We start from the raw sequence: 26,165 nt of genomic DNA, 5'->3' as shown, positions 1-26,165 counted from the left end.
GCTTGCAGAATACATAAGTATTTGCACTGCGTTGGCCGGGAATCGAACCCGGGTCAACTGCTTGGAAGGCAGCTATGCTCACCACTATACCACCAACGCCCTCTGTCATTTATGCTTATTATTGTGTCTCTTTACTTTCAAAGTAAAGGGTGGATCCTTTGACGATCCCTCTCTTGTATTTCAGCAGACACAGATAGTTGAGAAGTCTTTTCTCACATAGCTGGCGCAAGCTTGCGCTTTTCCTTTCTGGCAGCGTGGAAATGACAGCTTGGTCCTTGGAAGGAAAATAAAGCAAATTTAGCAGAGGATGGTTTCGATCCATCGACCTCTGGGTTATGGGCCCAGCACGCTTCCGCTGCGCCACTCTGCTCCTCTGTGAAAGTGTTCTCTTTATGCAGATGAGGAGCATTCAGTGGAGTGACGTGGGCGTTCGGGACGTGAGAGGACGTTGGACAGGAAACTATGCAAATTTGAAGCATCCAACCTTGATGCTGTAGTCAGAGGCTCTTTCTATGGACATCTGCCTCTTGGATTCCTCTCAACTTGCCCTCTTATGAAACATTTTGTGAGCTGCAGTTACCTCCGATGGCTACAAGGTGGCGCTACATTCAGGTGAGAGCACAAGTATGCCCAAAATGTTAGTGACTTTTGCCAGATTTATCGGTGGATCTTGCATATTTTTTTCAGAGGCTAGATATTGCCTAGAAATGCTTTTTAACATAGAGATGCTGGAGTTATAATGTCTGGTCGGGCCTCAGCCCTTTCATTGTCTGCCCACTGTAACATATTTATTACCAGCACATGTGAGTGGTGACTCTGCTTTATGGAACTTATCATATATTAGGGCAATGAATATAGCAGAAGGGGCGATCGAGATGTTTGCCTACGTATTTGTTTATTTTTTTATATCTGGCTGATTAATCTGTTCATGATATTTCCATTTTGTGACATATTGCATTAAAATATATCCAGCTTGCAGAATATATAAGTATTTGTACTGCGTTGGCCGGGAATCGAACCCGGGTCAACTGCTTGGAAGGCAGCTATGCTCACCACTATACCACCAACGCCCTATGATCTGTATGCTCTCGGTTCTAAACATTACGACCCTGAGTGCAATGTCTATCTTGCACCAGCTTCAACGGTGCATTTGGTTTAGATACCAACATGAAAAGCAGTAGAAAGTTTTTAGCAGAGGGTAAGGAACTGGGATTGAAACCAAGGTCAAAGCTGTGCGGAAGAGAAGAATGGAAAGCAGTAGTACAAATAATAGATATGAACATATAGATGCAGCATGGGAAGCAAAGCAGGGAAGAGAAAGAGAGAACATTCCAGGAAATGCCCAGGAGATAGATAATAGCACAACTAAAAGGGAAGAATGAAATTCAAAGCATGCCCAGAAAAGTGTTTGAAGGTCCCACCAGTCATTTATGCTTATTATTGTGTGTCTTTACTTTCAAAGTACAGGGTGGATCCTTTTACGATCCCTCTCTTGTATTTCAGCAGACACAGATAGTTGAGAAGTCTTTTCTCACATAGCTGGCAAAAGCTTGCGCTTTTACTTGCTGGCAGCCTGGGAATGACAGCTTGGTCCTTGGAAGAAAAATCAAGCAAAATTAGCAGAGGATGGTTTCGATCCATCGACCTCTGGGTTATGGGCCCAGCACGCTTCCGCTGCGCCACTCTGCTCCGTTGTGAAAGTGTTCTCTTTATGCAAATAAGGAGCATTCAGCAGAGTAGAGTGGGATTGGTCGGGCTCTCACCTCATTTGCCTAAGTATATCGCAAGGCATGCTGGGTGCAGAAAAACTTAATCTTCCCCTCTAACAATCAGTCATAACTGAAAGCCAGACACTCTCAGGCACTAGCCGTTTCAAACATTTATCAAGACAGCAGCTCTTGAACCCTCTATATCTCTCTCTGTGATACTAGCGCTAACATGCTCAGGATTTGGCTTTACCTGGGAGCCAGAGATCTACCCGGTGAGGGCTTGCCCGGTGTGAGGCTTTTGAGCGTTTGGGAGCGTTCGGGACGTTGGACAGGAAACTATGCAAATTTCAAGCATCCAACCTTCCTGCTGCAGTGAGAGGCTCTTTCCATGGACATCTGCCTCTTGGATTCCTCTCAACTTGCCTTCTGATAAAACATTTTGTGAGCTGCAGTTACCTTCGACAGCTACGAGGTGGCGCTACATTCAGGTCAGAGCACAAGTATGCAAAAATGTTACGGACTTTGGCCAGATTTATCGGTGGGTCTTGCATATTTTTTTCAGAGGCTAGAAATTGCCTAGAAATGCTTTTTAACATAGAGATGCTGGAGGTATAATGTCTGGTCGGGCCTCAGCCCTTTCATTGCCTGCCCAAAATAACATATTTATTACCAGCACATGTGAATGGCGACTCTGCTTTATGAAACTTATCATATATTAGGACAATGAATATAGCAGAAGGGGCGATTGAGATGTTTGCCTACGTATTTTTTAATTTCTATATATATGGCTGATTAATCTGTTCATGATATTTCCATTTTGTGACATGTTGAACTAAAATATATCCTGCTTGCAGAATACATAAGTATTTGCACTGCGTTGGCCGGGAATCGAACCCGGGTCAACTGCTTGGAAGGCAGCTATGCTCACCACTATACCACCAACGCCCTCTGTCATTTATGCTTATTATTGTGTCTCTTTACTTTCAAAGTAAAGGGTGGATCCTTTGACGATCCCTCTCTTGTATTTCAGCAGACACAGATAGTTGAGAAGTCTTTTCTCACATAGCTGGCGCAAGCTTGCGCTTTTCCTTTCTGGCAGCGTGGAAATGACAGCTTGGTCCTTGGAAGGAAAATAAAGCAAATTTAGCAGAGGATGGTTTCGATCCATCGACCTCTGGGTTATGGGCCCAGCACGCTTCCGCTGCGCCACTCTGCTCCTCTGTGAAAGTGTTCTCTTTATGCAGATGAGGAGCATTCAGTGGAGTGACGTGGGCGTTCGGGACGTGAGAGGACGTTGGACAGGAAACTATGCAAATTTGAAGCATCCAACCTTGATGCTGTAGTCAGAGGCTCTTTCTATGGACATCTGCCTCTTGGATTCCTCTCAACTTGCCCTCTTATGAAACATTTTGTGAGCTGCAGTTACCTCCGATGGCTACAAGGTGGCGCTACATTCAGGTGAGAGCACAAGTATGCCCAAAATGTTAGTGACTTTTGCCAGATTTATCGGTGGATCTTGCATATTTTTTTCAGAGGCTAGATATTGCCTAGAAATGCTTTTTAACATAGAGATGCTGGAGTTATAATGTCTGGTCGGGCCTCAGCCCTTTCATTGTCTGCCCACTGTAACATATTTATTACCAGCACATGTGAGTGGTGACTCTGCTTTATGGAACTTACCATATATTAGGGCAATGAATATAGCAGAAGGGGCGATCGAGATGTTTGCCTACGTATTTGTTTATTTTTTTATATCTGGCTGATTAATCTGTTCATGATATTTCCATTTTGTGACATATTGCATTAAAATATATCCAGCTTGCAGAATATATAAGTATTTGTACTGAGTTGGCCGGGAATCGAACCCGGGTCAACTGCTTGGAAGGCAGCTATGCTCACCACTATACCACCAACGCCCTATGATCTGTATGCTCTCGGTTCTAAACATTACGACCCTGAGTGCAATGTCTATCTTGCACCAGCTTCAACTGTGCATTTGGTTTAGATACCAACATGAAAAGCAGTAGAAAGTTTTTAGCAGAGGGTAAGGAACTGGGATTGAAACCAAGGTCAAAGCTGTGCGGAAGAGAAGAATGGAAAGCAGTAGTACAAATAATAGATATGAACATATAGATGCAGCATGGGAAGCAAAGCAGGGAAGAGAAAGAGAGAACATTCCAGGAAATGCCCAGGAGATAGATAATAGCACAACTAAAAGGGAAGAATGAAATTCAAAGCATGCCCAGAAAAGTGTTTGAAGGTCCCACCAGTCATTTATGCTTATTATTGTGTGTCTTTACTTTCAAAGTACAGGGTGGATCCTTTTACGATCCCTCTCTTGTATTTCAGCAGACACAGATAGTTGAGAAGTCTTTTCTCACATAGCTGGCAAAAGCTTGCGCTTTTACTTGCTGGCAGCCTGGGAATGACAGCTTGGTCCTTGGAAGAAAAATCAAGCAAAATTAGCAGAGGATGGTTTCGATCCATCGACCTCTGGGTTATGGGCCCAGCACGCTTCCGCTGCGCCACTCTGCTCCGTTGTGAAAGTGTTCTCTTTATGCAAATAAGGAGCATTCAGCAGAGTAGAGTGGGATTGGTCGGGCTCTCACCTCATTTGCCTAAGTATATCGCAAGGCATGCTGGGTGCAGAAAAACTTAATCTTCCCCTCTCACAATCAGTCATAACTGAAAGCCAGACACTCTCAGGCACTAGCCGTTTCAAACATTTATCAAGACAGCAGCTCTTGAACCCTCTATATCTCTCTCTGTGATACTAGCGCTAACATGCTCAGGATTTGGCTTTACCTGGGAGCCAGAGATCTACCCGGTGAGGGCGAGGCTTTTGAGCGTTTGGGAGCGTTCGGGACGTTGGACAGGAAACTATGCAAATTTCAAGCATCCAACCTTCCTGCTGCAGTGAGAGGCTCTTTCCATGGACATCTGCCTCTTGGATTCCTCTCAACTTGCCTTCTGATAAAACATTTTGTGAGCTGCAGTTACCTTCGACAGCTACGAGGTGGCGCTACATTCAGGTCAGAGCACAAGTATGCAAAAATGTTACGGACTTTGGCCAGATTTATCGGTGGGTCTTGCATATTTTTTTCAGAGGCTAGAAATTGCCTAGAAATGCTTTTTAACATAGAGATGCTGGAGGTATAATGTCTGGTCGGGCCTCAGCCCTTTCATTGCCTGCCCAAAATAACATATTTATTACCAGCACATGTGAATGGCGACTCTGCTTTATGAAACTTATCATATATTAGGACAATGAATATAGCAGAAGGGGCGATTGAGATGTTTGCCTACGTATTTTTTAATTTCTATATATATGGCTGATTAATCTGTTCATGATATTTCCATTTTGTGACATGTTGAACTAAAATATATCCTGCTTGCAGAATACATAAGTATTTGCACTGCGTTGGCCGGGAATCGAACCTGGGTCAACTGCTTGGAAGGCAGCTATGCTCACCACTATACCACCAACGCCCTCTGTCATTTATGCTTATTATTGTGTCTCTTTACTTTCAAAGTAAAGGGTGGATCCTTTGACGATCCCTCTCTTGTATTTCAGCAGACACAGATAGTTGAGAAGTCTTTTCTCACATAGCTGGCGCAAGCTTGCGCTTTTCCTTTCTGGCAGCGTGGAAATGACAGCTTGGTCCTTGGAAGGAAAATAAAGCAAATTTAGCAGAGGATGGTTTCGATCCATCGACCTCTGGGTTATGGGCCCAGCACGCTTCCGCTGCGCCACTCTGCTCCTCTGTGAAAGTGTTCTCTTTATGCAGATGAGGAGCATTCAGTGGAGTGACGTGGGCGTTCGGGACGTGAGAGGACGTTGGACAGGAAACTATGCAAATTTGAAGCATCCAACCTTCCTGCTGTAGTCAGAGGCTCTTTCTATGGACATCTGCCTCTTGGATTCCTCTCAACTTGCCCTCTTATGAAACATTTTGTGAGCTGCAGTTACCTCCGATGGCTACAAGGTGGCGCTACATTCAGGTGAGAGCATAAGTATGCCCAAAATGTTAGTGACTTTTGCCAGATTTATCGGTGGATCTTGCATATTTTTTTCAGAGGCTAGATATTGCCTAGAAATGCTTTTTAACATAGAGATGCTGGAGTTATAATGTCTGGTCGGGCCTCAGCCCTTTCATTGTCTGCCCACTGTAACATATTTATTACCAGCACATGTGAGTGGTGACTCTGCTTTATGGAACTTATCATATATTAGGGCAATGAATATAGCAGAAGGGGCGATCGAGATGTTTGCCTACGTATTTGTTTATTTTTTTATATCTGGCTGATTAATCTGTTCATGATATTTCCATTTTGTGACATATTGCATTAAAATATATCCAGCTTGCAGAATATATAAGTATTTGTACTGCGTTGGCCGGGAATCGAACCCGGGTCAACTGCTTGGAAGGCAGCTATGCTCACCACTATACCACCAACGCCCTATGATCTGTATGCTCTCGGTTCTAAACATTACGACCCTGAGTGCAATGTCTATCTTGCACCAGCTTCAACGGTGCATTTGGTTTAGATACCAACATGAAAAGCAGTAGAAAGTTTTTAGCAGAGGGTAAGGAACTGGGATTGAAACCAAGGTCAAAGCTGTGCGGAAGAGAAGAATGGAAAGCAGTAGTACAAATAATAGATATGAACATATAGATGCAGCATGGGAAGCAAAGCAGGGAAGAGAAAGAGAGAACATTCCAGGAAATGCCCAGGAGATAGATAATAGCACAACTAAAAGGGAAGAATGAAACTCAAAGCATGCCCAGAAAAGTGTTTGAAGGTCCCACCAGTCATTTATGCTTATTATTGTGTGTCTTTACTTTCAAAGTACAGGGTGGATCCTTTTACGATCCCTCTCTTGTATTTCAGCAGACACAGATAGTTGAGAAGTCTTTTCTCACATAGCTGGCAAAAGCTTGCGCTTTTACTTGCTGGCAGCCTGGGAATGACAGCTTGGTCCTTGGAAGAAAAATCAAGCAAAATTAGCAGAGGATGGTTTCGATCCATCGACCTCTGGGTTATGGGCCCAGCACACTTCCGCTGCGCCACTCTGCTCCGTTGTGAAAGTGTTCTCTTTATGCAAATAAGGAGCATTCAGCAGAGTAGAGTGGGATTGGTCGGGCTCTCACCTCATTTGCCTAAGTATATCGCAAGGCATGCTGGGTGCAGAAAAACTTAATCTTCCCCTCTAACAATCAGTCATAACTGAAAGCCAGACACTCTCAGGCACTAGCCGTTTCAAACATTTATCAAGACAGCAGCTCTTGAACCCTCTATATCTCTCTCTGTGATACTAGCGCTAACATGCTCAGGATTTGGCTTTACCTGGGAGCCAGAGATCTACCCGGTGAGGGCTTGCCCGGTGTGAGGCTTTTGAGCGTTTGGGAGCGTTCGGGACGTTGGACAGGAAACTATGCAAATTTCAAGCATCCAACCTTCCTGCTGCAGTGAGAGGCTCTTTCCATGGACATCTGCCTCTTGGATTCCTCTCAACTTGCCTTCTGATAAAACATTTTGTGAGCTGCAGTTACCTTCGACAGCTACGAGGTGGCGCTACATTCAGGTCAGAGCACAAGTATGCAAAAATGTTACGGACTTTGGCCAGATTTATCGGTGGGTCTTGCATATTTTTTTCAGAGGCTAGAAATTGCCTAGAAATGCTTTTTAACATAGAGATGCTGGAGGTATAATGTCTGGTCGGGCCTCAGCCCTTTCATTGCCTGCCCAAAATAACATATTTATTACCAGCACATGTGAATGGCGACTCTGCTTTATGAAACTTATCATATATTAGGACAATGAATATAGCAGAAGGGGCGATTGAGATGTTTGCCTACGTATTTTTTAATTTCTATATATATGGCTGATTAATCTGTTCATGATATTTCCATTTTGTGACATGTTGAACTAAAATATATCCTGCTTGCAGAATACATAAGTATTTGCACTGCGTTGGCCGGGAATCGAACCCGGGTCAACTGCTTGGAAGGCAGCTATGCTCACCACTATACCACCAACGCCCTCTGTCATTTATGCTTATTATTGTGTCTCTTTACTTTCAAAGTAAAGGGTGGATCCTTTGACGATCCCTCTCTTGTATTTCAGCAGACACAGATAGTTGAGAAGTCTTTTCTCACATAGCTGGCGCAAGCTTGCGCTTTTCCTTTCTGGCATCGTGGAAATGACAGCTTGGTCCTTGGAAGGAAAATAAAGCAAATTTAGCAGAGGATGGTTTCGATCCATCGACCTCTGGGTTATGGGCCCAGCACGCTTCCGCTGCGCCACTCTGCTCCTCTGTGAAAGTGTTCTCTTTATGCAGATGAGGAGCATTCAGTGGAGTGACGTGGGCGTTCGGGACGTGAGAGGACGTTGGACAGGAAACTATGCAAATTTGAAGCATCCAACCTTGATGCTGTAGTCAGAGGCTCTTTCTATGGACATCTGCCTCTTGGATTCCTCTCAACTTGCCCTCTTATGAAACATTTTGTGAGCTGCAGTTACCTCCGATGGCTACAAGGTGGCGCTACATTCAGGTGAGAGCACAAGTATGCCCAAAATGTTAGTGACTTTTGCCAGATTTATCGGTGGATCTTGCATATTTTTTTCAGAGGCTAGATATTGCCTAGAAATGCTTTTTAACATAGAGATGCTGGAGTTATAATGTCTGGTCGGGCCTCAGCCCTTTCATTGTCTGCCCACTGTAACATATTTATTACCAGCACATGTGAGTGGTGACTCTGCTTTATGGAACTTATCATATATTAGGGCAATGAATATAGCAGAAGGGGCGATCGAGATGTTTGCCTACGTATTTGTTTATTTTTTTATATCTGGCTGATTAATCTGTTCATGATATTTCCATTTTGTGACATATTGCATTAAAATATATCCAGCTTGCAGAATATATAAGTATTTGTACTGCGTTGGCCGGGAATCGAACCCGGGTCAACTGCTTGGAAGGCAGCTATGCTCACCACTATACCACCAACGCCCTATGATCTGTATGCTCTCGGTTCTAAACATTACGACCCTGAGTGCAATGTCTATCTTGCACCAGCTTCAACGGTGCATTTGGTTTAGATACCAACATGAAAAGCAGTAGAAAGTTTTTAGCAGAGGGTAAGGAACTGGGATTGAAACCAAGGTCAAAGCTGTGCGGAAGAGAAGAATGGAAAGCAGTAGTACAAATAATAGATATGAACATATAGATGCAGCATGGGAAGCAAAGCAGGGAAGAGAAAGAGAGAACATTCCAGGAAATGCCCAGGAGATAGATAATAGCACAACTAAAAGGGAAGAATGAAATTCAAAGCATGCCCAGAAAAGTGTTTGAAGGTCCCACCAGTCATTTATGCTTATTATTGTGTGTCTTTACTTTCAAAGTACAGGGTGGATCCTTTTACGATCCCTCTCTTGTATTTCAGCAGACACAGATAGTTGAGAAGTCTTTTCTCACATAGCTGGCAAAAGCTTGCGCTTTTACTTGCTGGCAGCCTGGGAATGACAGCTTGGTCCTTGGAAGAAAAATCAAGCAAAATTAGCAGAGGATGGTTTCGATCCATCGACCTCTGGGTTATGGGCCCAGCACGCTTCCGCTGCGCCACTCTGCTCCGTTGTGAAAGTGTTCTCTTTATGCAAATAAGGAGCATTCAGCAGAGTAGAGTGGGATTGGTCGGGCTCTCACCTCATTTGCCTAAGTATATCGCAAGGCATGCTGGGTGCAGAAAAACTTAATCTTCCCCTCTAACAATCAGTCATAACTGAAAGCCAGACACTCTCAGGCACTAGCCGTTTCAAACATTTATCAAGACAGCAGCTCTTGAACCCTCTATATCTCTCTCTGTGATACTAGCGCTAACATGCTCAGGATTTGGCTTTACCTGGGAGCCAGAGATCTACCCGGTGAGGGCTTGCCCGGTGTGAGGCTTTTGAGCGTTTGGGAGCGTTCGGGACGTTGGACAGGAAACTATGCAAATTTCAAGCATCCAACCTTCCTGCTGCAGTGAGAGGCTCTTTCCATGGACATCTGCCTCTTGGATTCCTCTCAACTTGCCTTCTGATAAAACATTTTGTGAGCTGCAGTTACCTTCGACAGCTACGAGGTGGCGCTACATTCAGGTCAGAGCACAAGTATGCAAAAATGTTACGGACTTTGGCCAGATTTATCGGTGGGTCTTGCATATTTTTTTCAGAGGCTAGAAATTGCCTAGAAATGCTTTTTAACATAGAGATGCTGGAGGTATAATGTCTGGTCGGGCCTCAGCCCTTTCATTGCCTGCCCAAAATAACATATTTATTACCAGCACATGTGAATGGCGACTCTGCTTTATGAAACTTATCATATATTAGGACAATGAATATAGCAGAAGGGGCGATTGAGATGTTTGCCTACGTATTTTTTAATTTCTATATATATGGCTGATTAATCTGTTCATGATATTTCCATTTTGTGACATGTTGAACTAAAATATATCCTGCTTGCAGAATACATAAGTATTTGCACTGCGTTGGCCGGGAATCGAACCCGGGTCAACTGCTTGGAAGGCAGCTATGCTCACCACTATACCACCAACGCCCTCTGTCATTTATGCTTATTATTGTGTCTCTTTACTTTCAAAGTAAAGGGTGGATCCTTTGACGATCCCTCTCTTGTATTTCAGCAGACACAGATAGTTGAGAAGTCTTTTCTCACATAGCTGGCGCAAGCTTGCGCTTTTCCTTTCTGGCAGCGTGGAAATGACAGCTTGGTCCTTGGAAGGAAAATAAAGCAAATTTAGCAGAGGATGGTTTCGATCCATCGACCTCTGGGTTATGGGCCCAGCACGCTTCCGCTGCGCCACTCTGCTCCTCTGTGAAAGTGTTCTCTTTATGCAGATGAGGAGCATTCAGTGGAGTGACGTGGGCGTTCGGGACGTGAGAGGACGTTGGACAGGAAACTATGCAAATTTGAAGCATCCAACCTTGATGCTGTAGTCAGAGGCTCTTTCTATGGACATCTGCCTCTTGGATTCCTCTCAACTTGCCCTCTTATGAAACATTTTGTGAGCTGCAGTTACCTCCGATGGCTACAAGGTGGCGCTACATTCAGGTGAGAGCACAAGTATGCCCAAAATGTTAGTGACTTTTGCCAGATTTATCGGTGGATCTTGCATATTTTTTTCAGAGGCTAGATATTGCCTAGAAATGCTTTTTAACATAGAGATGCTGGAGTTATAATGTCTGGTCGGGCCTCAGCCCTTTCATTGTCTGCCCACTGTAACATATTTATTACCAGCACATGTGAGTGGTGACTCTGCTTTATGGAACTTATCATATATTAGGGCAATGAATATAGCAGAAGGGGCGATCGAGATGTTTGCCTACGTATTTGTTTATTTTTTTATATCTGGCTGATTAATCTGTTCATGATATTTCCATTTTGTGACATATTGCATTAAAATATATCCAGCTTGCAGAATATATAAGTATTTGTACTGCGTTGGCCGGGAATCGAACCCGGGTCAACTGCTTGGAAGGCAGCTATGCTCACCACTATACCACCAACGCCCTATGATCTGTATGCTCTCGGTTCTAAACATTACGACCCTGAGTGCAATGTCTATCTTGCACCAGCTTCAACTGTGCATTTGGTTTAGATACCAACATGAAAAGCAGTAGAAAGTTTTTAGCAGAGGGTAAGGAACTGGGATTGAAACCAAGGTCAAAGCTGTGCGGAAGAGAAGAATGGAAAGCAGTAGTACAAATAATAGATATGAACATATAGATGCAGCATGGGAAGCAAAGCAGGGAAGAGAAAGAGAGAACATTCCAGGAAATGCCCAGGAGATAGATAATAGCACAACTAAAAGGGAAGAATGAAATTCAAAGCATGCCCAGAAAAGTGTTTGAAGGTCCCACCAGTCATTTATGCTTATTATTGTGTGTCTTTACTTTCAAAGTACAGGGTGGATCCTTTTACGATCCCTCTCTTGTATTTCAGCAGACACAGATAGTTGAGAAGTCTTTTCTCACATAGCTGGCAAAAGCTTGCGCTTTTACTTGCTGGCAGCCTGGGAATGACAGCTTGGTCCTTGGAAGAAAAATCAAGCAAAATTAGCAGAGGATGGTTTCGATCCATCGACCTCTGGGTTATGGGCCCAGCACGCTTCCGCTGCGCCACTCTGCTCCGTTGTGAAAGTGTTCTCTTTATGCAAATAAGGAGCATTCAGCAGAGTAGAGTGGGATTGGTCGGGCTCTCACCTCATTTGCCTAAGTATATCGCAAGGCATGCTGGGTGCAGAAAAACTTAATCTTCCCCTCTCACAATCAGTCATAACTGAAAGCCAGACACTCTCAGGCACTAGCCGTTTCAAACATTTATCAAGACAGCAGCTCTTGAACCCTCTATATCTCTCTCTGTGATACTAGCGCTAACATGCTCAGGATTTGGCTTTACCTGGGAGCCAGAGATCTACCCGGTGAGGGCTTGCCCGGTGTGAGGCTTTTGAGCGTTTGGGAGCGTTCGGGACGTTGGACAGGAAACTATGCAAATTTCAAGCATCCAACCTTCCTGCTGCAGTGAGAGGCTCTTTCCATGGACATCTGCCTCTTGGATTCCTCTCAACTTGCCTTCTGATAAAACATTTTGTGAGCTGCAGTTACCTTCGACAGCTACGAGGTGGCGCTACATTCAGGTCAGAGCACAAGTATGCAAAAATGTTACGGACTTTGGCCAGATTTATCGGTGGGTCTTGCATATTTTTTTCAGAGGCTAGAAATTGCCTAGAAATGCTTTTTAACATAGAGATGCTGGAGGTATAATGTCTGGTCGGGCCTCAGCCCTTTCATTGCCTGCCCAAAATAACATATTTATTACCAGCACATGTGAATGGCGACTCTGCTTTATGAAACTTATCATATATTAGGACAATGAATATAGCAGAAGGGGCGATTGAGATGTTTGCCTACGTATTTTTTAATTTCTATATATATGGCTGATTAATCTGTTCATGATATTTCCATTTTGTGACATGTTGAACTAAAATATATCCTGCTTGCAGAATACATAAGTATTTGCACTGCGTTGGCCGGGAATCGAACCCGGGTCAACTGCATGGAAGGCAGCTATGCTCACCACTATACCACCAACGCCCTCTGTCATTTATGCTTATTATTGTGTCTCTTTACTTTCAAAGTAAAGGGTGGATCCTTTGACGATCCCTCTCTTGTATTTCAGCAGACACAGATAGTTGAGAAGTCTTTTCTCACATAGCTGGCGCAAGCTTGCGCTTTTCCTTTCTGGCAGCGTGGAAATGACAGCTTGGTCCTTGGAAGGAAAATAAAGCAAATTTAGCAGAGGATGGTTTCGATCCATCGACCTCTGGGTTATGGGCCCAGCACGCTTCCGCTGCGCCACTCTGCTCCTCTGTGAAAGTGTTCTCTTTATGCAGATGAGGAGCATTCAGTGGAGTGACGTGGGCGTTCGGGACGTGAGAGGACGTTGGACAGGAAACTATGCAAATTTGAAGCATCCAACCTTCCTGCTGTAGTCAGAGGCTCTTTCTATGGACATCTGCCTCTTGGATTCCTCTCAACTTGCCCTCTTATGAAACATTTTGTGAGCTGCAGTTACCTCCGATGGCTACAAGGTGGCGCTACATTCAGGTGAGAGCACAAGTATGCCCAAAATGTTAGTGACTTTTGCCAGATTTATCGGTGGATCTTGCATATTTTTTTCAGAGGCTAGATATTGCCTAGAAATGCTTTTTAACATAGAGATGCTGGAGTTATAATGTCTGGTCGGGCCTCAGCCCTTTCATTGTCTGCCCACTGTAACATATTTATTACCAGCACATGTGAGTGGTGACTCTGCTTTATGGAACTTATCATATATTAGGGCAATGAATATAGCAGAAGGGGCGATCGAGATGTTTGCCTACGTATTTGTTTATTTTTTTATATCTGGCTGATTAATCTGTTCATGATATTTCCATTTTGTGACATATTGCATTAAAATATATCCAGCTTGCAGAATATATAAGTATTTGTACTGCGTTGGCCGGGAATCGAACCCGGGTCAACTGCTTGGAAGGCAGCTATGCTCACCACTATACCACCAACGCCCTATGATCTGTATGCTCTCGGTTCTAAACATTACGACCCTGAGTGCAATGTCTATCTTGCACCAGCTTCAACGGTGCATTTGGTTTAGATACCAACATGAAAAGCAGTAGAAAGTTTTTAGCAGAGGGTAAGGAACTGGGATTGAAACCAAGGTCAAAGCTGTGCGGAAGAGAAGAATGGAAAGCAGTAGTACAAATAATAGATATGAACATATAGATGCAGCATGGGAAGCAAAGCAGGGAAGAGAAAGAGAGAACATTCCAGGAAATGCCCAGGAGATAGATAATAGCACAACTAAAAGGGAAGAATGAAATTCAAAGCATGCCCAGAAAAGTGTTTGAAGGTCCCACCAGTCATTTATGCTTATTATTGTGTGTCTTTACTTTCAAAGTACAGGGTGGATCCTTTTACGATCCCTCTCTTGTATTTCAGCAGACACAGATAGTTGAGAAGTCTTTTCTCACATAGCTGGCAAAAGCTTGCGCTTTTACTTGCTGGCAGCCTGGGAATGACAGCTTGGTCCTTGGAAGAAAAATCAAGCAAAATTAGCAGAGGATGGTTTCGATCCATCGACCTCTGGGTTATGGGCCCAGCACGCTTCCGCTGCGCCACTCTGCTCCGTTGTGAAAGTGTTCTCTTTATGCAAATAAGGAGCATTCAGCAGAGTAGAGTGGGATTGGTCGGGCTCTCACCTCATTTGCCTAAGTATATCGCAAGGCATGCTGGGTGCAGAAAAACTTAATCTTCCCCTCTCACAATCAGTCATAACTGAAAGCCAGACACTCTCAGGCACTAGCCGTTTCAAACATTTATCAAGACAGCAGCTCTTGAACCCTCTATATCTCTCTCTGTGATACTAGCGCTAACATGCTCAGGATTTGGCTTTACCTGGGAGCCAGAGATCTACCCGGTGAGGGCTTGCCCGGTGTGAGGCTTTTGAGCGTTTGGGAGCGTTCGGGACGTTGGACAGGAAACTATGCAAATTTCAAGCATCCAACCTTCCTGCTGCAGTGAGAGGCTCTTTCCATGGACATCTGCCTCTTGGATTCCTCTCAACTTGCCTTCTGATAAAACATTTTGTGAGCTGCAGTTACCTTCGACAGCTACGAGGTGGCGCTACATTCAGGTCAGAGCACAAGTATGCAAAAATGTTACGGACTTTGGCCAGATTTATCGGTGGGTCTTGCATATTTTTTTCAGAGGCTAGAAATTGCCTAGAAATGCTTTTTAACATAGAGATGCTGGAGGTATAATGTCTGGTCGGGCCTCAGCCCTTTCATTGCCTGCCCAAAATAACATATTTATTACCAGCACATGTGAATGGCGACTCTGCTTTATGAAACTTATCATATATTAGGACAATGAATATAGCAGAAGGGGCGATTGAGATGTTTGCCTACGTATTTTTTAATTTCTATATATATGGCTGATTAATCTGTTCATGATATTTCCATTTTGTGACATGTTGAACTAAAATATATCCTGCTTGCAGAATACATAAGTATTTGCACTGCGTTGGCCGGGAATCGAACCCGGGTCAACTGCATGGAAGGCAGCTATGCTCACCACTATACCACCAACGCCCTCTGTCATTTATGCTTATTATTGTGTCTCTTTACTTTCAAAGTAAAGGGTGGATCCTTTGACGATCCCTCTCTTGTATTTCAGCAGACACAGATAGTTGAGAAGTCTTTTCTCACATAGCTGGGGCAAGCTTGCGCTTTTCCTTTCTGGCAGCGTGGAAATGACAGCTTGGTCCTTGGAAGGAAAATAAAGCAAATTTAGCAGAGGATGGTTTCGATCCATCGACCTCTGGGTTATGGGCCCAGCACGCTTCCGCTGCGCCACTCTGCTCCTCTGTGAAAGTGTTCTCTTTATGCAGATGAGGAGCATTCAGTGGAGTGACGTGGGCGTTCGGGACGTGAGAGGACGTTGGACAGGAAACTATGCAAATTTGAAGCATCCAACCTTCCTGCTGTAGTCAGAGGCTCTTTCTATGGACATCTGCCTCTTGGATTCCTCTCAACTTGCCCTCTTATGAAACATTTTGTGAGCTGCAGTTACCTCCGATGGCTACAAGGTGGCGCTACATTCAGGTGAGAGCACAAGTATGCCCAAAATGTTAGTGACTTTTGCCAGATTTATCGGTGGATCTTGCATATTTTTTTCAGAGGCTAGATATTGCCTAGAAATGCTTTTTAACATAGAGATGCTGGAGTTATAATGTCTGGTCGGGCCTCAGCCCTTTCATTGTCTGCCCACTGTAACATATTTATTACCAGCACATGTGAGTGGTGACTCTGCTTTATGGAACTTATCATATATTAGGGCAATGAATATAGCAGAAGGGGCGATTGAGATGTTTGCCTACGTATTTGTTTATTTTTTTATATCTGGCTGATTAATCTGTTCATGATATTTCCATTTTGTGACATATTGCATTAAAATATATCCAGCTTGCAGAATATATAAGTATTTGTACTGCGTTGGCCGGGAATCGAACCCGGGTCAATTGCTTGGAAGGCAGCTATGCTCACCACTATACCACCAACGCCCTATGATCTGTATGCTCTCGGTTCTAAACATTACGACCCTGAGTGCAATGTCTATCTTGCACCAGCTTCAACGGTGCATTTGGTTTAGATACCAACATGAAAAGCAGTAGAAAGTTTTTAGCAGAGGGTAAGGAACTGGGATTGAAACCAAGGTCAAAGCTGTGCGGAAGAGAAGAATGGAAAGCAGTAGTACAAATAATAGATATGAACATATAGATGCAGCATGGGAAGCAAAGCAGGGAAGAGAAAGAGAGAACATTCCAGGAAATGCCCAGGAGATAGATAATAGCACAACTAAAAGGGAAGAATGAAATTCAAAGCATGCCCAGAAAAGTGTTTGAAGGTCCCACCAGTCATTTATGCTTATTATTGTGTGTCTTTACTTTCAAAGTACAGGGTGGATCCTTTTACGATCCCTCTCTTGTATTTCAGCAGACACAGATAGTTGAGAAGTCTTTTCTCACATAGCTGGCAAAAGCTTGCGCTTTTACTTGCTGGCAGCCTGGGAATGACAGCTTGGTCCTTGGAAGAAAAATCAAGCAAAATTAGCAGAGGATGGTTTCGATCCATCGACCTCTGGGTTATGGGCCCAGCACGCTTCCGCTGCGCCACTCTGCTCCGTTGTGAAAGTGTTCTCTTTATGCAAATAAGGAGCATTCAGCAGAGTAGAGTGGGATTGGTCGGGCTCTCACCTCATTTGCCTAAGTATATCGCAAGGCATGCTGGGTGCAGAAAAACTTAATCTTCCCCTCTCACAATCAGTCATAACTGAAAGCCAGACACTCTCAGGCACTAGCCGTTTCAAACATTTATCAAGACAGCAGCTCTTGAACCCTCTATATCTCTCTCTGTGATACTAGCGCTAACATGCTCAGGATTTGGCTTTACCTGGGAGCCAGAGATCTACCCGGTGTGAGGCTTTTGAGCGTTTGGGAGCGTTCGGGACGTGAGTGGACGTTGGACAGGAAACTATGCAAATTTCAAGCATCCAACCTTCCTGCTGCAGTGAGAGGCTCTTTCCATGGACATCTGCCTCTTGGATTCCTCTCAACTTGCCTTCTGATAAAACATTTTGTGAGCTGCAGTTACCTTCGACAGCTACGAGGTGGCGCTACATTCAGGTCAGAGCACAAGTATGCAAAAATGTTACGGACTTTGGCCAGATTTATCGGTGGGTCTTGCATATTTTTTTCAGAGGCTAGAAATTGCCTAGAAATGCTTTTTAACATAGAGATGCTGGAGGTATAATGTCTGGTCGGGCCTCAGCCCTTTCATTGCCTGCCCAAAATAACATATTTATTACCAGCACATGTGAATGGCGACTCTGCTTTATGAAACTTATCATATATTAGGACAATGAATATAGCAGAAGGGGCGATTGAGATGTTTGCCTACGTATTTTTTAATTTCTATATATATGGCTGATTAATCTGTTCATGATATTTCCATTTTGTGACATGTTGAACTAAAATATATCCTGCTTGCAGAATACATAAGTATTTGCACTGCGTTGGCCGGGAATCGAACCCGGGTCAACTGCTTGGAAGGCAGCTATGCTCACCACTATACCACCAACGCCCTCTGTCATTTATGCTTATTATTGTGTCTCTTTACTTTCAAAGTAAAGGGTGGATCCTTTGACGATCCCTCTCTTGTATTTCAGCAGACACAGATAGTTGAGAAGTCTTTTCTCACATAGCTGGCGCAAGCTTGCGCTTTTCCTTTCTGGCAGCGTGGAAATGACAGCTTGGTCCTTGGAAGGAAAATAAAGCAAATTTAGCAGAGGATGGTTTCGATCCATCGACCTCTGGGTTATGGGCCCAGCACGCTTCCGCTGCGCCACTCTGCTCCTCTGTGAAAGTGTTCTCTTTATGCAGATGAGGAGCATTCAGTGGAGTGACGTGGGCGTTCGGGACGTGAGAGGACGTTGGACAGGAAACTATGCAAATTTGAAGCATCCAACCTTCCTGCTGTAGTCAGAGGCTCTTTCTATGGACATCTGCCTCTTGGATTCCTCTCAACTTGCCCTCTTATGAAACATTTTGTGAGCTGCAGTTACCTCCGATGGCTACAAGGTGGCGCTACATTCAGGTGAGAGCACAAGTATGCCCAAAATGTTAGTGACTTTTGCCAGATTTATCGGTGGATCTTGCATATTTTTTTCAGAGGCTAGATATTGCCTAGAAATGCTTTTTAACATAGAGATGCTGGAGTTATAATGTCTGGTCGGGCCTCAGCCCTTTCATTGTCTGCCCACTGTAACATATTTATTACCAGCACATGTGAGTGGTGACTCTGCTTTATGGAACTTATCATATATTAGGGCAATGAATATAGCAGAAGGGGCGATCGAGATGTTTGCCTACGTATTTGTTTATTTTTTTATATCTGGCTGATTAATCTGTTCATGATATTTCCATTTTGTGACATATTGCATTAAAATATATCCAGCTTGCAGAATATATAAGTATTTGTACTGCGTTGGCCGGGAATCGAACCCGGGTCAACTGCTTGGAAGGCAGCTATGCTCACCACTATACCACCAACGCCCTATGATCTATATGCTCTCGGTTCTAAACATTACGACCCTGAGTGCAATGTCTATCTTGCACCAGCTTCAACGGTGCATTTGGTTTAGATACCAACATGAAAAGCAGTAGAAAGTTTTTAGCAGAGAGTAAGGAACTGGGATTGAAACCAAGGTCAAAGCTGTGCGGAAGAGAAGAATGGAAAGCAGTAGTACAAATAATAGATATGAACATATAGATGCAGCATGGGAAGCAAAGCAGGGAAGAGAAAGAGAGAACATTCCAGGAAATGCCCAGGAGATAGATAATAGCACAACTAAAAGGGAAGAATGAAATTCAAAGCATGCCCAGAAAAGTGTTTGAAGGTCCCACCAGTCATTTATGCTTATTATTGTGTGTCTTTACTTTCAAAGTACAGGGTGGATCCTTTTACGATCCCTCTCTTGTATTTCAGCAGACACAGATAGTTGAGAAGTCTTTTCTCACATAGCTGGCAAAAGCTTGCGCTTTTACTTGCTGGCAGCCTGGGAATGACAGCTTGGTCCTTGGAAGAAAAATCAAGCAAAATTGGCAGAGGATGGTTTCGATCCATCGACCTCTGGGTTATGGGCCCAGCACGCTTCCGCTGCGCCACTCTGCTCCGTTGTGAAAGTGTTCTCTTTATGCAAATAAGGAGCATTCAGCAGAGTAGAGTGGGATTGGTCGGGCTCTCACCTCATTTGCCTAAGTATATCGCAAGGCATGCTGGGTGCAGAAAAACTTAATCTTCCCCTCTAACAATCAGTCATAACTGAAAGCCAGACACTCTCAGGCACTAGCCGTTTCAAACATTTATCAAGACAGCAGCTCTTGAACCCTCTATATCTCTCTCTGTGATACTAGCGCTAACATGCTCAGGATTTGGCTTTACCTGGGAGCCAGAGATCTACCCGGTGAGGGCTTGCCCGGTGTGAGGCTTTTGAGCGTTTGGGAGCGTTCGGGACGTTGGACAGGAAACTATGCAAATTTCAAGCATCCAACCTTCCTGCTGCAGTGAGAGGCTCTTTCCATGGACATCTGCCTCTTGGATTCCTCTCAACTTGCCTTCTGATAAAACATTTTGTGAGCTGCAGTTACCTTCGACAGCTACGAGGTGGCGCTACATTCAGGTCAGAGCACAAGTATGCAAAAATGTTACGGACTTTGGCCAGATTTATCGGTGGGTCTTGCATATTTTTTTCAGAGGCTAGAAATTGCCTAGAAATGCTTTTTAACATAGAGATGCTGGAGGTATAATGTCTGGTCGGGCCTCAGCCCTTTCATTGCCTGCCCAAAATAACATATTTATTACCAGCACATGTGAATGGCGACTTTGCTTTATGAAACTTATCATATATTAGGACAATGAATATAGCAGAAGGGGCGATTGAGATGTTTGCCTACGTATTTTTTAATTTCTATATATATGGCTGATTAATCTGTTCATGATATTTCCATTTTGTGACATGTTGAACTAAAATATATCCTGCTTGCAGAATACATAAGTATTTGCACTGCGTTGGCCGGGAATCGAACCCGGGTCAACTGCATGGAAGGCAGCTATGCTCACCACTATACCACCAACGCCCTCTGTCATTTATGCTTATTATTGTGTCTCTTTACTTTCAAAGTAAAGGGTGGATCCTTTGACGATCCCTCTCTTGTATTTCAGCAGACACAGATAGTTGAGAAGTCTTTTCTCACATAGCTGGAGCAAGCTTGTGCTTTTCCTTTCTGGCAGCGTGGAAATGACAGCTTGGTCCTTGGAAGGAAAATAAAGCAAATTTAGCAGAGGATGGTTTCGATCCATCGACCTCTGGGTTATGGGCCCAGCACGCTTCCGCTGCGCCACTCTGCTCCTCTGTGAAAGTGTTCTCTTTATGCAGATGAGGAGCATTCAGTGGAGTGACGTGGGCGTTCGGGACGTGAGAGGACGTTGGACAGGAAACTATGCAAATTTGAAGCATCCAACCTTCCTGCTGTAGTCAGAGGCTCTTTCTATGGACATCTGCCTCTTGGATTCCTCTCAACTTGCCCTCTTATGAAACATTTTGTGAGCTGCAGTTACCTCCGATGGCTACAAGGTGGCGCTACATTCAGGTGAGAGCACAAGTATGCCCAAAATGTTAGTGACTTTTGCCAGATTTATCGGTGGATCTTGCATATTTTTTTCAGAGGCTAGATATTGCCTAGAAATGCTTTTTAACATAGAGATGCTGGAGTTATAATGTCTGGTCGGGCCTCAGCCCTTTCATTGTCTGCCCACTGTAACATATTTATTACCAGCACATGTGAGTGGTGACTCTGCTTTATGGAACTTATCATATATTAGGGCAATGAATATAGCAGAAGGGGCGATCGAGATGTTTGCCTACGTATTTGTTTATTTTTTTATATCTGGCTGATTAATCTGTTCATGATATTTCCATTTTGTGACATATTGCATTAAAATATATCCAGCTTGCAGAATATATAAGTATTTGTACTGCGTTGGCCGGGAATCGAACCCGGGTCAACTGCTTGGAAGGCAGCTATGCTCACCACTATACCACCAACGCCCTATGATCTGTATGCTCTCGGTTCTAAACATTACGACCCTGAGTGCAATGTCTATCTTGCACCAGCTTCAACGGTGCATTTGGTTTAGATACCAACATGAAAAGCAGTAGAAAGTTTTTAGCAGAGGGTAAGGAACTGGGATTGAAACCAAGGTCAAAGCTGTGCGGAAGAGAAGAATGGAAAGCAGTAGTACAAATAATAGATATGAACATATAGATGCAGCATGGGAAGCAAAGCAGGGAAGAGAAAGAGAGAACATTCCAGGAAATGCCCAGGAGATAGATAATAGCACAACTAAAAGGGAAGAATGAAATTCAAAGCATGCCCAGAAAAGTGTTTGAAGGTCCCACCAGTCATTTATGCTTATTATTGTGTGTCTTTACTTTCAAAGTACAGGGTGGATCCTTTTACGATCCCTCTCTTGTATTTCAGCAGACACAGATAGTTGAGAAGTCTTTTCTCACATAGCTGGCAAAAGCTTGCGCTTTTACTTGCTGGCAGCCTGGGAATGACAGCTTGGTCCTTGGAAGAAAAATCAAGCAAAATTAGCAGAGGATGGTTTCGATCCATCGACCTCTGGGTTATGGGCCCAGCACGCTTCCGCTGCACCACTCTGCTCCGTTGTGAAAGTGTTCTCTTTATGCAAATAAGGAGCATTCAGCAGAGTAGAGTGGGATTGGTCGGGCTCTCACCTCATTTGCCTAAGTATATCGCAAGGCATGCTGGGTGCAGAAAAACTTAATCTTCCCCTCTCACAATCAGTCATAACTGAAAGCCAGACACTCTCAGGCACTAGCCGTTTCAAACATTTATCAAGACAGCAGCTCTTGAACCCTCTATATCTCTCTCTGTGATACTAGCGCTAACATGCTCAGGATTTGGCTTTACCTGGGAGCCAGAGATCTACCCGGTGAGGGCGAGGCTTTTGAGCGTTTGGGAGCGTTCGGGACGTTGGACAGGAAACTATGCAAATTTCAAGCATCCAACCTTCCTGCTGCAGTGAGAGGCTCTTTCCATGGACATCTGCCTCTTGGATTCCTCTCAACTTGCCTTCTGATAAAACATTTTGTGAGCTGCAGTTACCTTCGACAGCTACGAGGTGGCGCTACATTCAGGTCAGAGCACAAGTATGCAAAAATGTTACGGACTTTGGCCAGATTTATCGGTGGGTCTTGCATATTTTTTTCAGAGGCTAGAAATTGCCTAGAAATGCTTTTTAACATAGAGATGCTGGAGGTATAATGTCTGGTCGGGCCTCAGCCCTTTCATTGCCTGCCCAAAATAACATATTTATTACCAGCACATGTGAATGGCGACTCTGCTTTATGAAACTTATCATATATTAGGACAATGAATATAGCAGAAGGGGCGATTGAGATGTTTGCCTACGTATTTTTTAATTTCTATATATATGGCTGATTAATCTGTTCATGATATTTCCATTTTGTGACATGTTGAACTAAAATATATCCTGCTTGCAGAATACATAAGTATTTGCACTGCGTTGGCCGGGAATCGAACCCGGGTCAACTGCATGGAAGGCAGCTATGCTCACCACTATACCACCAACGCCCTCTGTCATTTATGCTTATTATTGTGTCTCTTTACTTTCAAAGTAAAGGGTGGATCCTTTGACGATCCCTCTCTTGTATTTCAGCAGACACAGATAGTTGAGAAGTCTTTTCTCACATAGCTGGCGCAAGCTTGCGCTTTTTCTTTCTGGCAGCGTGGAAATGACAGCTTGGTCCTTGGAAGGAAAATAAAGCAAATTTAGCAGAGGATGGTTTCGATCCATCGACCTCTGGGTTATGGGCCCAGCACGCTTCCGCTGCGCCACTCTGCTCCTCTGTGAAAGTGTTCTCTTTATGCAGATGAGGAGCATTCAGTGGAGTGACGTGGGCGTTCGGGACGTGAGAGGACGTTGGACAGGAAACTATGCAAATTTGAAGCATCCAACCTTCCTGCTGTAGTCAGAGGCTCTTTCTATGGACATCTGCCTCTTGGATTCCTCTCAACTTGCCCTCTTATGAAACATTTTGTGAGCTGCAGTTACCTCCGATGGCTACAAGGTGGCGCTACATTCAGGTGAGAGCACAAGTATGCCCAAAATGTTAGTGACTTTTGCCAGATTTATCGGTGGATCTTGCATATTTTTTTCAGAGGCTAGATATTGCCTAGAAATGCTTTTTAACATAGAGATGCTGGAGTTATAATGTCTGGTCGGGCCTCAGCCCTTTCATTGTCTGCCCACTGTAACATATTTATTACCAGCACATGTGAGTGGTGACTCTGCTTTATGGAACTTATCATATATTAGGGCAATGAATATAGCAGAAGGGGCGATCGAGATGTTTGCCTACGTATTTGTTTATTTTTTTATATCTGGCTGATTAATCTGTTCATGATATTTCCATTTTGTGACATATTGCATTAAAATATATCCAGCTTGCAGAATATATAAGTATTTGTACTGCGTTGGCCGGGAATCGAACCCGGGTCAACTGCTTGGAAGGCAGCTATGCTCACCACTATACCACCAACGCCCTATGATCTGTATGCTCTCGGTTCTAAACATTACGACCCTGAGTGCAATGTCTATCTTGCACCAGCTTCAACGGTGCATTTGGTTTAGATACCAACATGAAAAGCAGTAGAAAGTTTTTAGCAGAGGGTAAGGAACTGGGATTGAAACCAAGGTCAAAGCTGTGCGGAAGAGAAGAATGGAAAGCAGTAGTACAAATAATAGATATGAACATATAGATGCAGCATGGGAAGCAAAGCAGGGAAGAGAAAGAGAGAACATTCCAGGAAATGCCCAGGAGATAGATAATAGCACAACTAAAAGGGAAGAATGAAATTCAAAGCATGCCCAGAAAAGTGTTTGAAGGTCCCACCAGTCATTTATGCTTATTATTGTGTGTCTTTACTTTCAAAGTACAGGGTGGATCCTTTTACGATCCCTCTCTTGTATTTCAGCAGACACAGATAGTTGAGAAGTCTTTTCTCACATAGCTGGCAAAAGCTTGCGCTTTTACTTGCTGGCAGCCTGGGAATGACAGCTTGGTCCTTGGAAGAAAAATCAAGCAAAATTAGCAGAGGATGGTTTCGATCCATCGACCTCTGGGTTATGGGCCCAGCACGCTTCCGCTGCGCCACTCTGCTCCGTTGTGAAAGTGTTCTCTTTATGCAAATAAGGAGCATTCAGCAGAGTAGAGTGGGATTGGTCGGGCTCTCACCTCATTTGCCTAAGTATATCGCAAGGCATGCTGGGTGCAGAAAAACTTAATCTTCCCCTCTCACAATCAGTCATAACTGAAAGCCAGACACTCTCAGGCACTAGCCGTTTCAAACATTTATCAAGACAGCAGCTCTTGAACCCTCTATATCTCTCTCTGTGATACTAGCGCTAACATGCTCAGGATTTGGCTTTACCTGGGAGCCAGAGATCTACCCGGTGTGAGGCTTTTGAGCGTTTGGGAGCGTTGTGGACGTTGGACAGGAAACTATGCAAATTTCAAGCATCCAACCTTCCTGCTGCAGTGAGAGGCTCTTTCCATGGACATCTGCCTCTTGGATTCCTCTCAACTTGCCTTCTGATAAAACATTTTGTGAGCTGCAGTTACCTTCGACAGCTACGAGGTGGCGCTACATTCAGGTCAGAGCACAAGTATGCAAAAATGTTACGGACTTTGGCCAGATTTATCGGTGGGTCTTGCATATTTTTTTCAGAGGCTAGAAATTGCCTAGAAATGCTTTTTAACATAGAGATGCTGGAGGTATAATGTCTGGTCGGGCCTCAGCCCTTTCATTGCCTGCCCAAAATAACATATTTATTACCAGCACATGTGAATGGCGACTCTGCTTTATGAAACTTATCATATATTAGGACAATGAATATAGCAGAAGGGGCGATTGAGATGTTTGCCTACGTATTTTTTAATTTCTATATATATGGCTGATTAATCTGTTCATGATATTTCCATTTTGTGACATGTTGAACTAAAATATATCCTGCTTGCAGAATACATAAGTATTTGCACTGCGTTGGCCGGGAATCGAACCCGGGTCAACTGCATGGAAGGCAGCTATGCTCACCACTATACCACCAACGCCCTCTGTCATTTATGCTTATTATTGTGTCTCTTTACTTTCAAAGTAAAGGGTGGATCCTTTGACGATCCCTCTCTTGTATTTCAGCAGACACAGATAGTTGAGAAGTCTTTTCTCACATAGCTGGCGCAAGCTTGCGCTTTTCCTTTCTGGCAGCGTGGAAATGACAGCTTGGTCCTTGGAAGGAAAATAAAGCAAATTTAGCAGAGGATGGTTTCGATCCATCGACCTCTGGGTTATGGGCCCAGCACGCTTCCGCTGCGCCACTCTGCTCCTCTGTGAAAGTGTTCTCTTTATGCAGATGAGGAGCATTCAGTGGAGTGACGTGGGCGTTCGGGACGTGAGAGGACGTTGGACAGGAAACTATGCAAATTTGAAGCATCCAACCTTCCTGCTGTAGTCAGAGGCTCTTTCTATGGACATCTGCCTCTTGGATTCCTCTCAACTTGCCCTCTTATGAAACATTTTGTGAGCTGCAGTTACCTCCGATGGCTACAAGGTGGCGCTACATTCAGGTGAGAGCACAAGTATGCCCAAAATGTTAGTGACTTTTGCCAGAT

The 26,165-nt window shown here is 44.0% G+C and overlaps 21 non-coding genes across 21 annotated transcripts; all 21 read right to left on the bottom strand.

Moving 5' to 3' along the window:
• Positions 1–27: 27 nt before the first annotated feature.
• Positions 28–99, bottom strand: TRNAG-UCC (transfer RNA glycine (anticodon UCC)). Its single transcript has one exon. It is a non-coding gene; the product is annotated as a tRNA-Gly (tRNA).
• Positions 100–998: 899 nt separating this feature from the next.
• On the bottom strand, positions 999–1,070 carry TRNAG-UCC (transfer RNA glycine (anticodon UCC)). Its single transcript has one exon. It is a non-coding gene; the product is annotated as a tRNA-Gly (tRNA).
• Positions 1,071–2,582: 1,512 nt separating this feature from the next.
• TRNAG-UCC (transfer RNA glycine (anticodon UCC)) lies at positions 2,583–2,654 on the bottom strand. Its single transcript has one exon. It is a non-coding gene; the product is annotated as a tRNA-Gly (tRNA).
• Positions 2,655–3,553: 899 nt separating this feature from the next.
• Positions 3,554–3,625, bottom strand: TRNAG-UCC (transfer RNA glycine (anticodon UCC)). The gene has a single exon. It is a non-coding gene; the product is annotated as a tRNA-Gly (tRNA).
• A 1,501-nt stretch (positions 3,626–5,126) lies between these two features.
• On the bottom strand, positions 5,127–5,198 carry TRNAG-UCC (transfer RNA glycine (anticodon UCC)). Its single transcript has one exon. It is a non-coding gene; the product is annotated as a tRNA-Gly (tRNA).
• An 899-nt stretch (positions 5,199–6,097) lies between these two features.
• TRNAG-UCC (transfer RNA glycine (anticodon UCC)) lies at positions 6,098–6,169 on the bottom strand. The gene has a single exon. It is a non-coding gene; the product is annotated as a tRNA-Gly (tRNA).
• A 1,512-nt stretch (positions 6,170–7,681) lies between these two features.
• TRNAG-UCC (transfer RNA glycine (anticodon UCC)) lies at positions 7,682–7,753 on the bottom strand. Its single transcript has one exon. It is a non-coding gene; the product is annotated as a tRNA-Gly (tRNA).
• Positions 7,754–8,652: 899 nt separating this feature from the next.
• On the bottom strand, positions 8,653–8,724 carry TRNAG-UCC (transfer RNA glycine (anticodon UCC)). Its single transcript has one exon. It is a non-coding gene; the product is annotated as a tRNA-Gly (tRNA).
• A 1,512-nt stretch (positions 8,725–10,236) lies between these two features.
• Positions 10,237–10,308, bottom strand: TRNAG-UCC (transfer RNA glycine (anticodon UCC)). Its single transcript has one exon. It is a non-coding gene; the product is annotated as a tRNA-Gly (tRNA).
• Positions 10,309–11,207: 899 nt separating this feature from the next.
• TRNAG-UCC (transfer RNA glycine (anticodon UCC)) lies at positions 11,208–11,279 on the bottom strand. The gene has a single exon. It is a non-coding gene; the product is annotated as a tRNA-Gly (tRNA).
• Positions 11,280–12,791: 1,512 nt separating this feature from the next.
• On the bottom strand, positions 12,792–12,863 carry TRNAG-UCC (transfer RNA glycine (anticodon UCC)). The gene has a single exon. It is a non-coding gene; the product is annotated as a tRNA-Gly (tRNA).
• Positions 12,864–13,762: 899 nt separating this feature from the next.
• Positions 13,763–13,834, bottom strand: TRNAG-UCC (transfer RNA glycine (anticodon UCC)). The gene has a single exon. It is a non-coding gene; the product is annotated as a tRNA-Gly (tRNA).
• Positions 13,835–15,346: 1,512 nt separating this feature from the next.
• Positions 15,347–15,418, bottom strand: TRNAG-UCC (transfer RNA glycine (anticodon UCC)). The gene has a single exon. It is a non-coding gene; the product is annotated as a tRNA-Gly (tRNA).
• Positions 15,419–16,317: 899 nt separating this feature from the next.
• TRNAG-UCC (transfer RNA glycine (anticodon UCC)) lies at positions 16,318–16,389 on the bottom strand. The gene has a single exon. It is a non-coding gene; the product is annotated as a tRNA-Gly (tRNA).
• Positions 16,390–17,896: 1,507 nt separating this feature from the next.
• On the bottom strand, positions 17,897–17,968 carry TRNAG-UCC (transfer RNA glycine (anticodon UCC)). Its single transcript has one exon. It is a non-coding gene; the product is annotated as a tRNA-Gly (tRNA).
• Positions 17,969–18,867: 899 nt separating this feature from the next.
• On the bottom strand, positions 18,868–18,939 carry TRNAG-UCC (transfer RNA glycine (anticodon UCC)). Its single transcript has one exon. It is a non-coding gene; the product is annotated as a tRNA-Gly (tRNA).
• Positions 18,940–20,451: 1,512 nt separating this feature from the next.
• TRNAG-UCC (transfer RNA glycine (anticodon UCC)) lies at positions 20,452–20,523 on the bottom strand. The gene has a single exon. It is a non-coding gene; the product is annotated as a tRNA-Gly (tRNA).
• An 899-nt stretch (positions 20,524–21,422) lies between these two features.
• On the bottom strand, positions 21,423–21,494 carry TRNAG-UCC (transfer RNA glycine (anticodon UCC)). Its single transcript has one exon. It is a non-coding gene; the product is annotated as a tRNA-Gly (tRNA).
• A 1,501-nt stretch (positions 21,495–22,995) lies between these two features.
• TRNAG-UCC (transfer RNA glycine (anticodon UCC)) lies at positions 22,996–23,067 on the bottom strand. The gene has a single exon. It is a non-coding gene; the product is annotated as a tRNA-Gly (tRNA).
• An 899-nt stretch (positions 23,068–23,966) lies between these two features.
• On the bottom strand, positions 23,967–24,038 carry TRNAG-UCC (transfer RNA glycine (anticodon UCC)). Its single transcript has one exon. It is a non-coding gene; the product is annotated as a tRNA-Gly (tRNA).
• Positions 24,039–25,535: 1,497 nt separating this feature from the next.
• Positions 25,536–25,607, bottom strand: TRNAG-UCC (transfer RNA glycine (anticodon UCC)). The gene has a single exon. It is a non-coding gene; the product is annotated as a tRNA-Gly (tRNA).
• Between the last annotated feature and the right edge of the window lie 558 nt (positions 25,608–26,165).

The sequence above is a fragment of the Lissotriton helveticus genome, chromosome 11 (genome assembly GCF_964261635.1).
Source record: "Lissotriton helveticus chromosome 11, aLisHel1.1, whole genome shotgun sequence".
Taxonomy (NCBI): Eukaryota; Metazoa; Chordata; class Amphibia; order Caudata; family Salamandridae; genus Lissotriton; species Lissotriton helveticus.
Note: the sequence above shows the minus strand (reverse complement) of the source record. Positions and strands in the feature narration are given on the sequence as shown.